The following is a 14373-nucleotide window of genomic DNA, read 5'->3' on the forward strand; positions in this document are numbered from 1 at the left end:
CTGCTAGGTGCTGGGCATTATCAACTCCAACTGACTGACAGAAGTTGAGGGCATTCAGCACATAGGGAAGACGTTCAACAACATGCAAGATCAGGCCTTTAGAGCTGTAGGACCAAACTGAGCCATAGTGCAAGAGAATGCAAATCAGTGGGAGCTGTGCCCCCATATCCCAGGGCTGAATTTGACCGATTGTTTCAGTCTGCAGGGCACACTTTGCAACCAGAAGGGCTAGATACTTTTTTGGGTAAATGAAAGGGCTTCTATTCTCCAGAAACTGATGGGACCAAAGAAATGCTGTTGTGGTATCTATGTCAGTACAAAGTCAATCCAGCCTCTTGACTGATCCATTTACTGCGGATGAAATAAAAAACATTTACTCCAATTAATGGTTGCATTAAATGAAAAATGGGTCAATCCTGGAAGCTCCATTACAGGCTGACTTGAAAAGAAAGAACAAGGTTCCTGCCTAGAAAGTGCAAATGGGGTTACGTGGAGTAGTCACCATCTGCACTTTCAAACCCTGCTGCAAATAAGGAGCTCTACTCAAACTTGGGCAAACAGGTCCAAATGAATAGGAGCAAAATCATATGGTAACAAAAATAAAACTGTACCAACATTTACAATGACTCAGAAAAGGCAAAAGGTCTTACAGTTCAATGGGAACTCTGATACGATCTCTGGGTCATCTGCTAAACTGAATATGCCATATTATAGTTAGCTAAACAACATTGCAAAATGTTTTGAAATATGACCATGTAATAGGCGATACCTCTCTAGTGCCCCTTTGGGGAGAGGGTGGGCACTGCTCCTGTCTCAGGGTCCAGGCAAAACCCTCTAGCTATCCAGTGGTTCTCAACCTGTGGCCCAATCAGCACAGAGCTGCAGCCCATGTGACATCCTCAGGGCCATATAGTATTGGATGCAGCCCACAATAGTAAACAGGTTGAGAACCACTGAGCTATGCTGTTCAAGATGTCAGCTCCCTTGGGGGAGGTGAGGGGGCAGATTAAAGCAGTCCAAACCAAGTGGGTATGCTTCCACAGCCCACTAAAGCAGAGTCCTAGGCCTTTGGGAAGCCAACGATGGGGAGGGGAAAAACAACCAACCCAAAGTACTGGCCTTTCTCCTTTCTGGGCGGCCAAGGCTTTCAAGCGGTTTTCCCAGTCAGCAACCCCTGCTCCCAGGGCCCAGAGAGCTCGGAGTTGCTGTTCTAGTCTTTCTGAGTGCCCCCATGCCTTGAGCAGGGATCCTCCCTGGTTGAGACTGATTGTGCCCACTGGAGCTCTTTAGCCTCCTGACTGGGGCTGAGATCTCCCCCCACCACAGACCCTTCCCTCTCAAGAGTGAGCTCAAGATCGCATCAACCGAGCCCGACTTCCCCCATTTCCCACAAAAAGAAGCCCACATTGCTATGCTTCTTTCCTGTGCGATGCTGTACTCTAAACCAATGGGGACTGGTGAGACAAGTACCATCGCATAACGCCTGGGTTCAGTTCCCTCCTCATATTTAGCCACTGGAGTGTGACCCATAATGAGAGAGAAAATATTATCCAGGAAATAGTAACTAAGAGCTTCTATGGTCCACTTGACAGCCAGTGCTTGCTTTTTGATCAAGGGAAAAGATCTTGTGCCTGGGGAACAGCTTCTCGTGTAGGACATCTAATATCCCTTGAGACTGTTGCACATGTAACAGTTTCAATACAGGACTGGACACTCCTCGCCACGCACCTCTTGCGAAAGTACTGCCCCCAGGCCTACATCAGAGACGTCCATCTGAAAAATAAACTCTTCTGAAAAATTGAGATGGAAGAGGACAGGCTCTCAGCATAGCCAGACAATACCTGCATCTTGCTGACTAACGGCCTCAGGTCACTTCCTGATTCACCAACTTGCATTTTGCTGGATTGGCTGAGGGGCCGCCTCAGCCCAGGATCGGAAGATTGCCTGGACCTGTCTCAAGTGGTCATCCCAGTTGTCACTGTATGTAACTGTGTTGTCTAACTACACATTGGCACACTGTGGGTGTGGTCTGAGTACTCTGTCCATCAATCATTGAAACGCTGCCGCTGCTCTGTGTAAGTCAAAGGGTATTGTCTTGAAGTGAAAGGGCCCGAAGGCTGTTTTTTCCCTTGTGATGTGGATGACAAGGGGACCTACCAATACTCTTTTGTAAGGTCTAAGGTACTGATATACCTGGCAGCCCCTAAACATTCCGATAGTTCATCCACCCATGGTATCAAGTACTTAAACTTCAAGATCACATTAGCTTTTCAAAAGTCTATGCAGAAGGGTATTGAACCACTGGATTTTGAAACAAGAATGATGTGACTTCGCCAGTTGCTTTGGGGTTCCTTGATTACCCCTAGATCCAGCATGACATGACATGCAACTTCTCTTGGACTGTCTCCCACATCTTCCAAAGTAAGGGCTGAAGACTCTCTCTTATCCGCTGTCCCATGGCTGTCTCGATATGGTGGTGCATCAGCCAGGTCTGGCTGGGTGCATGTGTTGATGAGATGTAAAACCTGAGCTTTGTGTTTTGGTAGGAGTTCGGGGTCCAGCAGAAATTATGCTGGCTCTTGAGGATTAGATGCTTCAGGCCCCAGCTCCAGCTGGTAAGGAGTTATTAATATCCTTTCTCTGGTTTTCTAGGGCTATAGCAGGTTCTACAGCCTAGTTTCTTTCCTCCTCCAGGGCAGGTGTGCCTCACAGTCCACAGGGCTAACGTGACAAACCTCTTCAAAAGGCCCTTGCCATCCGGTACCAACTTTGGTTCTGTGCTGGGAAGCAACAGCAGCACTCAGTCCCCAGGTTGGCAGTTCTGTAGGCATGCACCCTGGTTATATGTTTGTTTTTGTGCCTACTGGGCCCCCCCAATAGGTTTCCATTAGCAAGCTCTCTTGAGATGCTCCCCAAGTTAGATAATATACTGTGATATATTGGATGCCTTCAGGTTCCCCGCCCTCCTGTAGGATGTGTCATATCCTTTGAGGATGTTGCCCATATAACAGTTAAAAGGGAGAGAACCTGGTAAAAGCTTGTAGTACCTCTCCCTTATGATGGAGGAAGTAGCTGGTCCCAATGATTGGGATCAGAGGCCACAAATCTTAGCATCAACTTCTGGATTTTATTGAATTTCTCAACTAATCCATCCATTTGCAGATGAAAGATGGAGGTTCTTAGGGATTTGCTCTTCAATGGGGAGTATAGCCCCTTCCTTACTTGGTATGTAGAATTGATTCCCTGATCTTTATTTCTCGGGGGATCCCTACTTGAGAAAAGTTTCAGAGTAACAGCCGTGTTAGTCTGTATTTGCAAAAAGAAAAGGAGTACTTGTGGCACCTTAGAGACCAAATAAATTGGTTAGTCTCTAAGGTGCCACAAGTACTCCTTTTCTTTTTACTTGAGAAAAGAGCTTCATGAGTTCTGAGGTGACTGCTGTCACCTTTGAGGAGCACAGCAGGATGCCTTCTGGGTATCGGAAGGCACAGTCTACAGTCACAAGTATGTACTGATGTCCCATCACACTTTTCTCCAAGGGGCCCACCACATCTATCCCAATTCCCTTGAAAGCAGTTTCAGTCAGAGGGAGTGGAATCAAGGGGGCCTTTGGGATGCCCTCTGGTTAACCGGCACTCGGGGAAGGAGGCATAGTATTCTCTGATCTTTTAGTAGACCTGAGCTACCACTCCTCCCAGCCTAGTTGTCAAGTACAAGGGATGTCATGTTCTAGTCGCAGATGTTCCCAGCAGTACAATGGAGTACAAATAATTGGGTCCTTTCCCTCCCAGGTTTTTTTAAATCACATGATGTAACTTTGCCCAGAGCATAAAATGGGGGAATTGCCTCAGGCATTGGGGTCTATCATCTCATTGTTCATGGCAGCAATTTGATTGCAGACCCTACTCAGAATAGGGTCCCTGCTTTGTTCACAGACAAAATCTGTGTTGCAGCTCAGGGTTTTTGAATCTGGCAATGGCAGTTGCCCAGCTCCTGCTCTTGTCTGCAACTAGGATGGGTGTCCTGTGGATCCTGAACTGCCCTTAAGGTGGTCTTCTGGTTCTCTTAACCTGGCTAGTCCAACTGGTGCAGGACCTGCCTCAGGCAGTGGCTCTACCGCCCTAGCACCCTCTTGGAGAGAGGATGGATGCTGCTCCTGTCTCAGAGTTCAGGTCACAGACCCCCCTGCTGTGCTATTCAAGATGTTGGTCACCTTGCGGGAAGAAGCTAAAGCAGTCCAGAAAAGTCAGTATGCTTCCACAGCCCCCCAAAAGAAGAGTCCTAGGCCTTTGGGAAGCCAAAGGAAAAAAAGAAAAGTACTGGCCTTTCTCCTTTCTGAGAAGGCCTGCATTGCCACAGTGCGCTAGCCATTTATGTGGTCAGCAATCCCTACTTCCATGGGCTAGGGAGCTCGAAGTTCCACTCCTGCTCTTTCAGAATACCAGTCTGCGCTGAGCAGGGATCCTCCTCCCTTTTTAAGGCCTAGCTCCAGGCTTGACAAGCCTCAGAGGTTTGAGACTGACTGTGCTCAGAAGAGCTCTTTAACCCTTTCTTGACAGGGATGAGAACACTGACAAAGAGAACTAATTGCTCAGACACAGTGAATGCATCAGATGATACAAACAAACCTGTATCTCACTCCACCCAGCTTAGTTACTCACTGTGGGCCTGAGGCCAACTAATTAAAAAATTAAAAATAGAAGCTAAATAAAGAAATCCCAACGTGTATCATTTAGAGCCTGCAGTTCATGGATTCACAGCCATGACAGGTCAAAAGACCTGGGGCAGTTTGCGGAATATATCTGTGTCAATTTATGAATTCCTTTTCGTTTTGTGAAATATAATTTTAGGATTGTAACCTCCAGTAAGGATTAGAACGTCCACTTTGCAGCAGAGACAGACCATGTCTGGGAAGATGAAATAAGACTACCAAAGTGTCATTGAAACTGAATAGTACCACCTGGGTGGGACACTGGGGTTGCTACTGGCAGAACCATTGACTTTTAATGACTCTCTGTCCAACCTGGGGTAGGGGTTGAGTATAGAAAATCCACAACAGAAGGACAGTCAGAGAAAAGGTGTCCCAACCTTTTTGTAAATGTGACGTGCTCTCTGAGCACGGGAAGCCACCCCACTGCAAGAAACAGAAAGATACAGTTGTAAGAGGGGGAGGCACGAGGGACTTGGCTTTCCCACAATGAGGCACCCAAGGACACTCGGGAGTGGGAAGGACACTGAGAAGGGATTGCGTTCAGATATTTTGTGTCTTACATATAACTGTAATGCTTTTGTGCTGTTTAAGAGTGAAGTGATTGTTTAAGAAGGTCCTGTGCAATTTCTTGTGTGAGCTAAGCATTGTTGTTCCCCTTGACATATGGGATTGCAGATTCTGTTTTTTATCTCTGCAAGGAACTGCACTGAATAGCGAAGCCATGACCAGTGTGTTCACACAAGTAAAGTTAATGGAAAGTCATAGCTCTGGATCCTGGTTAGCCTAGCCTGAGTGTGAGCATCCCCCCTGCAATGTCCTACCTGCATTACGGAGTCCTCGCAGTTTCTGCACTTGTGTGCGTGTGTGCGTCTGGGACAATATCCCACAGTTCTTTGTGCCGAGATGCTCTAGGATTCTTTCCCAGTCAATTGTATCAATTGTGAGAGAACTTGTCAGGCGGAATTGTGGGAAGGTCACTGGAGGACTGTCAGCAGTCAGGTGATTTAGCCTGCATCCTCATTGCAAAGTGGGGGAGTTACAGCCTAAGTTAAAGCAGAACCAACCCCCACTTCCCCCATCCAACCAGGTAGGCTAGCCTGCGCTTGAAAGCACCTCCAAACTCAGACCAGAGATTTTATTTTGTGGATTGCAGGGGTGTTCAGGCTAAAACCCGGATAAGAGCCTAGGTTAGCTGTGCTGTGAAGATGTACCCTTAACAGCCGTCAGCCAAGGCTAGTATTACTCTAGCCTCATCTATGTAAAAGAGCTCAAGCGAACTGAAAAGCTCCCACATACAGAGCGAGATTCCTCCATATACTTTATGAAGACCAGTTTGTTCCCACTGGGACTTAGTAGAGATCCCTCAGTTCTCAAAAGCCACAGCTTAGCACTTCAGCTACCAATCTCGTAAAACACAGTAGCTCCGCTAGCATCTTGCAGGCCTCCAACCAGTGAACAGATGAGACATTATTTATTGCTACACTTCAAAACACAAGAAGTGTTTGACTCTGAGGGCAAAAACACAAAGGTCTGTTCTTGCTCAGAACTAGTTCTTGCCCAGAGCTTTGTCGACTCACAGATTCCAAGACCTGACCAGAAGGGATCATTGCAATTATCTAGTCTGGTCTCCCGTTCAACACAGACCACAGAACTTTCTCAAAATAATTCTCAGAGCAGATCTTTTAGAAAAACATGCAATCTTGATTTAAACATTGCCAGTGATGGAGAATGGACCACAGACCTCGGTAAATTGTTCCAGGGGTAGATTATTCTCACTATTTAAATTGTATACCTTATTTCCAGGCTGAATTTGTCTAGCTGCAACTTCTAGCTATTGGATCATGTTATACCTTTCTCTGGTAGACTGAAGAGCCTATTTTTAAATATTTGTTCCTCAGGTAGGTATTTATAGACTGTAAACAAGTCACCAGTTAAACTTCTCTTTGTTAAGCTAAATAGATTGAACTCCTGGAGTCTTTAAGGCGTGTTTTCTAATCTTTTAATCATTCTCGTTGCTCTTCTCTGAACCCTCTCCAAATTTAGCAACATCCTTCTTGAATTGCGGACATCAGAACTAGACACAATATTCCAGCAGCAATCGCACCAGTGCCAAATACAGTGGCAAAATAACCTCTCTAATCCTACTTGAGATTCCCCTGTTTATGCATCCAAGGACTGCCACAGCATTGTACTGGGAGCTCATATTCAGCTGATTAGCCATCACGACACTCAAACCTTTTTCAGAGTCACTGCTCTCCATGATAGAGTCCCCCATCCTTTAAATATGCCCTACATTCCTAGATGGATACATTTTGCCATATAAAAGTGCATATCATTTGCAAGTGTCCAGTTTACCATGTGATCCAGATCACTCTGTGTCAGTGACCTGTGCTCATTACTATGTACCATTCTCCCAATTTGTGTGTCATCAGCAAAGGTTATCAGTGTTGATTTTATGTTTTCTTCCAGGTCATTAATAAAAATGTTAAAATAGCGTAGGGCCAAGAAACAATCCCTTTGGGACCCGTCTGGAAACACACCCACTCAATGAGGATTCCCCATTTACAATTACATTTTGAGATCTACTAGTTAGTCAGCTTTCAGTCCACTGAATGTGTGCCACGTTAATTTTATATCATTTTAGCTTTTAAATCAAGATGTTGTGTGGTACCAAGTCAAATGCCTTACAGAAGTCTAAGTATATTACATGAACACTTATTTTTATTAACCAATCTTGTAATCTCATCAGAAAAGAAATAAAGTTAATTTGACAGGAATTTTTTTTCTATAAACCAATGCATAATGTCAGACTGACAGGCCTATAATTTCCTGGGTCATCCCATTTACCCTTTTTAAATATTGGCACAAGAGTAGCTTTTTTCCAGTCTTCTGTAACTTTCCCAGTGTTCCAAGACTTATTGAAAATTGACATTAATGGTCTAGTGAGCTCCTTAGCCAGCTCTTTTAAAAGGCTTGCATGCAAGTTATCTGGACCTGCTGATATAATAATGTCTAACTTTCATAGCTGCTGTTTAACATCCTCCTGATATACTAGTGGAATGAAAAGAGTGTTATCGGATATGATGTCACAGGGAGTGCTCCCTCACCCTGGATTTCTCTTAGCAAGCAGTCCTCACACACTCTAATGCAAGTTCATCATAGTATACTTTCTTTACAAAGTCTTATACAGTTTCATCTCCCATCACCATAAGGCTTCTCCCAACCTACAACATACCCTCTAAGAAGTGGTGAGGGGAGGGAGAAGAGAGGTCTTACCTCTTTGCCCTTCCTTCCAGGTTTCCCTCTCCCTACCTGTCTCCCTTTTAATTGTCCTGGCTGACGAGCTGAATCCCCTATATTAATTGGTTAATCACCCAGTCCTTGATCAATTAGCTCCTCAATTTAGCCCCTACAAGGAAGCTTACGGACTGTAAAGAATGGTGAGTCAGCCTTAGGCCACTCCTACTGTCACATATGACAGTTTTTTCCCCAATAGAGAACAGAAATGTTTTTAAACACTGCTGCCTTGATAATTCTACTATTGATAATTCTACCATTTCCATCTACTAATGGATCAGTAGTTAGGATTGTTAGGATTATTTTTGTTCCCCATACTTAAAATACTCCTTTTTATTGTCCTTATCTCTGCTGGCCATAGATTTCTCCTGGTGCTTCCCTTATCAATGTTCTGCAACTTTCCTTATCAAGTTTGTCCAGCTATTCTTCCTGTACATACTTTTCAAGCTGGTGCATACTACACTGCACTGGGCTATTCATTGAAATATAAGGTATGAACCATGAATTGGGCACCAGTTTCAGTATCAATAAGCATTTACTCTGTGTCACAACCTGACATTGTGCTGCTGCATGACAAGCCCTGAAATTAATTCAGAACTATTCATTGTCCTGCAACACACTGGAGAGAGCTGTACAAATTTTGGGTTAAGGGAAAGCATAAGTAACCCTGGCTACTTGCTACAGGGAAAGGAATTTAGAAATGCTGGTTTATGAATAGCTTAGAATAGATTGGATGGATGGGCCAGACAAAAGTGTGAGGAATATGGGATTGAACAGGGTACTATCAGAATCGAGGCGGTGGCCAGATCCCTTGAGATTTGCAAGGTCTTAAATGAAACAGCATTACTTTAAGTACTCACAGGAGGAGTGACAGATATTGCAATTGCATGCAATATATTTGGGGACCATACTGTATTAAATCTATTAATAGCTTATTTATGATTGTATTCTACTTCAGGGATAGAGTTACCACATCTCCTATAGAAATTAAGAACAACGGAAGACAATTAAGGTGAATCACTGAAATTAAACTCTAGAGAGGTATTACCCCCTGGAGAGGTTGGCATGTACTGGTTCAACCTGAGTTGTCTAGAGACTTAGAGACAAAGAAAGGGATTTTGGTATAAAAAGAGGAGTTTGTATTGACCAGGGCCTTCCTTCTGATCCAAAAAACAGACAGGACTTTCTGTCAAATAGGGGCCCCAAACCTGGTGGAAGGGATCGAAAGACTTTGGCCCCATAAGACCGATGGGTGACTCCTGGTATATTTGGTGTTTGTTGAAATCTGTTTATTGGTTTTTATTATGTTTTTGCTGGAATACGTTTACCTTAAAAATAAAGGTGCTTGCTTAGAAATAGCCATATGGTAATTTGTAGCTGTGGGCAATGCACTGGTCACAACTTGCAGAGAGAAAGCAAAGCACAGGTCCTGGCCTTTCAGCAGACTGGCTTGCAGTGGATATCACAGTGTAAGCAAAGGGAGCTGTACAGTCTTAAAACCCATTCAGAAGGGAGCAGGAGAAGGATCCCTGCCCAGAGATAGGGGATGGCTGGAGACATGAGACCGCCTGGGAGACTGGGAACCCCTGGTGGTGACAGTGGTAGGGGAGATACAGAGGCTGGAAGCTGGGACTGGATGACAGGGGATGGATCATTCAGTAAATATCCCTCTTCTGTTCACTCCCTTTGAAATATCTGGAACTGGCCCCTGTTGGAACACAGAATACTGGGCTAGATGGAGCATTGATCTGGCCCACTATGGTCATTCTTATATTCTTATGAAACTGAAGGTAGGTTGTTGATCATATCAATCACGCTAAGCAAATAATTCAAAATCTTAGAATTCTTCTCCTGGAACAAGTAGACTCTGGCTATTTTGATATGGACCGTCTCTTACTTAGGATAAACGCCATCACTGTGGCAGATAAAATCAGCTGATTAAAAACACATAAAAATCCCCCATATGTATAAAATTATCACAGATCCTGACAGTTAAGTTGCAGAGAACCAGAAATATCTGTCTGGGTCAAAAACGAACAATTCTAGACATTCTACCAGCAAGCAACTGAACTGCTCACAGATTTTCAGTGCCTGCTTAAGATGGAAAATATATCAATACTATTAATCTAGTCTTCTCAGGTCACAGGACAGAAAACTTTCTGATGATTTGTAGCTGCATCGGGTGCCAACTGCTCTACCTATTGCAATGGCCCAGATGCATATTCCTCTAATAGAAAGTTCTAATAATTTCCATCCATTGTCAATCAATCAAGCCATTTGTGGTACCTCAGCACGGTATGTTTATTCTGATTGCTGGTTTCCTATAGACTTTTAATGGTCTCTTTAAGAGGCAGCTTTCTTTAGTCTTCAACAGGAAATCTAAATCAGTGGACATATGCATGCCAGATTACTTAATGCATCCCACTCTGAGTACTTACAATGGATTCACTCCAAAATTTTCCAGGGTCACACAATATTCTGTGATGCTATTTCCCAGTCAAGGAACGGTTTGGAGCTAAATCCTTTGCAACCCTCTATCTGGAGGCAAAGTTGAAGAAAGGGCATGGTGAAAAAAATCTGGGATCCTGAGAATAAAATAAACCAAAAATGCAGAAAGATCTACCTAGATAACGTACCTATAACATAACATTTTTTTAATTGGAAAGAGCTGTAACTCCAATTTAGATGATGCCAGAATGTATAATGGATATGGTAATTATCATCAAAATCTCCCACTGCTGCATGCTAATTCCTACCCTCAAATGCACATGTTTGGCTTTTATTAACTTCAGTAGGCAAAGTTTGGTTTTATGCAATTATCTGGTCAACAGTTACCATGTAAACAGCGAGGACTTACAGGATATTTGTGCCCTGTGAAATAAGGGTTAGTCAGATTTGCATAAGCACCTGGATTAATTAGGGCTGCCTGGAGATCTCTTTTTGTTCCGAGGTTTGGCTTTTATTATTATTCATAGTTATTAACGTAGAGACAGATGGCAAATGTAGTGGTGGGTTAGCAGAAGTGGGTTTGCAAGGAGGGATTTGAAAGATGAGGGAAGGAGCCTGGGTTACAAGGATAGGGAGCTCATGCCAGCCAAAGGGGCAGAGTGAAGAAGGGATAAAGATGGGAGTGGGATAAGGAACAGATTTGGGAAGGGTGAGATGGGTGTTATAGGTGGGTGGGTGTCACGTTCCAGGGTGCAATCCAGACCAGTGAAGAATTATGTCACCTCTTGCCCCGTATCCCAGAGTGCCTTACAATGCCTGACTACTGTAGGTCTCTGCCAGGGATGCCCAGAGTCAGCAACAACCAGGCACTCTCTACCTATGTATTGGGCAGCCCTGGTCCAAGACTTTGGATCTAGGAGCCTGCCTGCAATACCATTGGTCTCTACCAGCCTTGGTTAACGATTAGTAAGGTGACTTCATACTCTCCCCAGCCCCGCATTTCCCGAAAAATGTGTGTTCTGAAATGTCCAGCCCTGTCCTGGAACAATCAGAGGAACATTAAGGTTCATTGCTCCTGTAAAGAGTCAATGTTCAACAGTTTGTTACTTTAACAGGAGTTACCAAAAAGTTCAGTTCAAATACTACACTGGATTGGTTTAGATTAGGGCTCTCAAGTGATTAAAAAAAAAATTAACAGTGATTAAATGCTCTGTTAAACAATAATAGAATACCATTTATTTAAATATTTTGGGATGTTTTCTACATTTTCAAATATATTGATTTCAGTTACAACTCAGAATACAAAGTGTACAGTGCTCACTTTATATTTATTTTTTATTACAAATATTTGTAGTGTAAAAAAACAAAAGAAAGCGTATATTTCAATTCACCTAATACAAGTACTGTAGTGCAATCTCTTTATAACGAAAGTTGAATTTACAAATGTAGAATTATGTACAAAATTAAAACAACGTAAAACTTTAGAGCCTACAAGTCCACTCAGTCCTACTTCAGCCAATCACTCAGACAAATAAGTTTGGTTACAATTTGCAGGAGATAAATGCTGCCCGCTTCTTGTTCACAATGTCATCTGAAAATGAGAATAGGTGTTCTCATGGCACTGTTGTAGCTGGCGTCAGAAGATATTTACATGCCAGATGCGCTAAAAATTCATATGTCCCTTCATGCTTCAACTACCATTCCAAAGGACATGCGGCCATGCTGATGATGGGTTCTGCTCGATAACAATCCAAAGCAGAGCGGACTGACGCATGTTCATTTTCATCATGAGTCGGATGCCACCAGCAGAAGGTTGATTTTATTTTTTGGTGGTGGCTCGGGTTCCGTAATTTCTGCATCAGAATGTTGCTCTTTTAAGACTTCTGAAAGCATGCTCCACACCTCGACCCTCTCAGATTTTGGATGGCACTTCAGATTCTTAAACCTTGGGTCGAGTGCTGTATCTATCCGTAGAAATCTCACATTGGTACCTTCTTTGCGTTTTGTCAAATCTGCTGTGAAAGTGTTTTTAAAATTAGCACGTTCTGGGTCATCATCCAAGACTGCTATAACATGAAATACATGGCAGAATGAAGGTAAAACAGAACATGAGACATACAATTCTCCCCCAAGGAGTTCAGTCACAAATTTAATGAACAGATTATTTTTTTAATGAGCATCATCATCATGGAAGCATGTCCTCTGGAATGGTGGCCGAAGTATGAAGGCGTATACGAATGTTTAGCATATCTGGCATGTAAATACCTTGCAACACTGGCTACAAATGTGCCATGCGAACGCCAGTTCTCACTTTCAGGTGACACTGTAAATAAGAAGCAGGCAGCAATATCTCCCATAAATGTAAACAAACTTGTTTGTCTTAGCGATTGGCTGAACAAGAAGCAGGACTGAGTGGACTTGTAGGCTCTAAAGTTTTACATTGTTTTGTTTTTTAGTGCAGTTATGTAACAAAAATCTACATTTGTAAGTTACACTTTCACAATAAAGAGATTGTACTACAGTACTTCTATGAGGTGAAGTGAAAAATACTATTTCTTTTATCATTTTTATAGTGCAAATATTTGTAATAAAAATAATATAAAGTGAGCACTGTACACTTTGTATTCTGAGTTGTAATAGAAATCAATATATTTGAAAATGTTGAAAAACATCCAAAATATTTAATAAATTTCAATTGGTATTCTACTGTTTAACAATGCGATTAATTGCAGTTAATTTTTTGAGTTAATCACGTGAGTTAACTGTGATTAATCAACAGGTCTAGTTTAGATTCAAAATAAAACAAGTTTATTTAATTACAAAGAGAGATTTTAAGTGAGTACAAGTACGAGGATTAAAGTCAGAAATGGTTACAAGAGAAATAAAGATAAAACACTTTCTAGTAACTAAAATTTAACAAGCTAGACTGAGCCACCCTGAGTTTAGGTGCTCGAACCCTGTAAAAATGCAGATTACTTACTGCTGATTCACGGTGGCAGAAGGATTTTGCTAGCTCTAAACAGAAAATGAACAAGTGTGGAATATCAATCTGGGCAGAGGGGACTAGGAAGTAGAGTTCCTACATAGAAACCCTAAGATCAGTCAAGTTTAGAGGAAGAAAGCTTAGGTGAGGTTTCTTTTGTTATTCTCGGAGTTACCAATAAAGCCAAACCCCAGGGAAAGGGTAAATTTGGACTACATTTGTTGTGCATGTACCCTTTGTGGATCCAGGTGGGAAATCCACCTGATTAGAGTGGCATTATTAGTAATCCAGGTCACAGAATTTTATAGGCCACTGGTAAACACACACATCTCATCCTCTTGGTTTGCCTCTCCAAGGAACCTTTTGACATCGAGCGATTTAATATTTTTATTTCCAGTTCTGAAAAACGCATTTCCTGTCTTAAACTCAAAACAGAAACATACTAGTAGTAGATTTAAATAAAATAAAAAGCACAGCTATTGAGGGATGGGGGAAGAGAGTGACAGGAATCCATTAGAAAAGGACAAATCAACATTTTCCCCCCAGGGAAGCCACTCGCCGGACACCTGGGTATCGGAGCTCCAAGATCCTGGAGAAGGGAACACTCACTGCATTATCTAAGTCTTATCTTTCAAAACAGAAATCTGAAAGAAAACCTGACACAAGAAACTCCAGCCCCTCCCTAAGCAACAAAGGCAGAAACCAGTCTCCTGGCCCCAAAAAACAGCAAAACAGACTCTCTAAAGAAATGGCCTTATTTTCGTCTTGTCGCCTCACTCTGCAACATGCCCTCAGGTATCTATGGTCTGTTTGGGTTTATTATGACTGGATATGTTCCCAATCCCAAAGGCCTATGAATACCACCGGGGGTAGTTACCTATGAAAACAGATGCTCTTTGCTGGCACAAGAAGCCACAACACCAGCTGAGGACAA

At 42.8% G+C, this 14373-nt stretch overlaps 1 protein-coding gene across 3 annotated transcripts in view; it reads right to left on the reverse strand.

Moving 5' to 3' along the window:
* Positions 1-14373, reverse strand: part of GNAS (GNAS complex locus) — a 255492-nt gene that overhangs the window by 201879 nt on the left and 39240 nt on the right. The gene's annotated exons all lie outside the window — the stretch shown is intronic.

Source organism: Chelonia mydas, chromosome 13, assembly GCF_015237465.2.
Source record: "Chelonia mydas isolate rCheMyd1 chromosome 13, rCheMyd1.pri.v2, whole genome shotgun sequence".
Classification (NCBI taxonomy): domain Eukaryota; kingdom Metazoa; phylum Chordata; order Testudines; family Cheloniidae; genus Chelonia; species Chelonia mydas.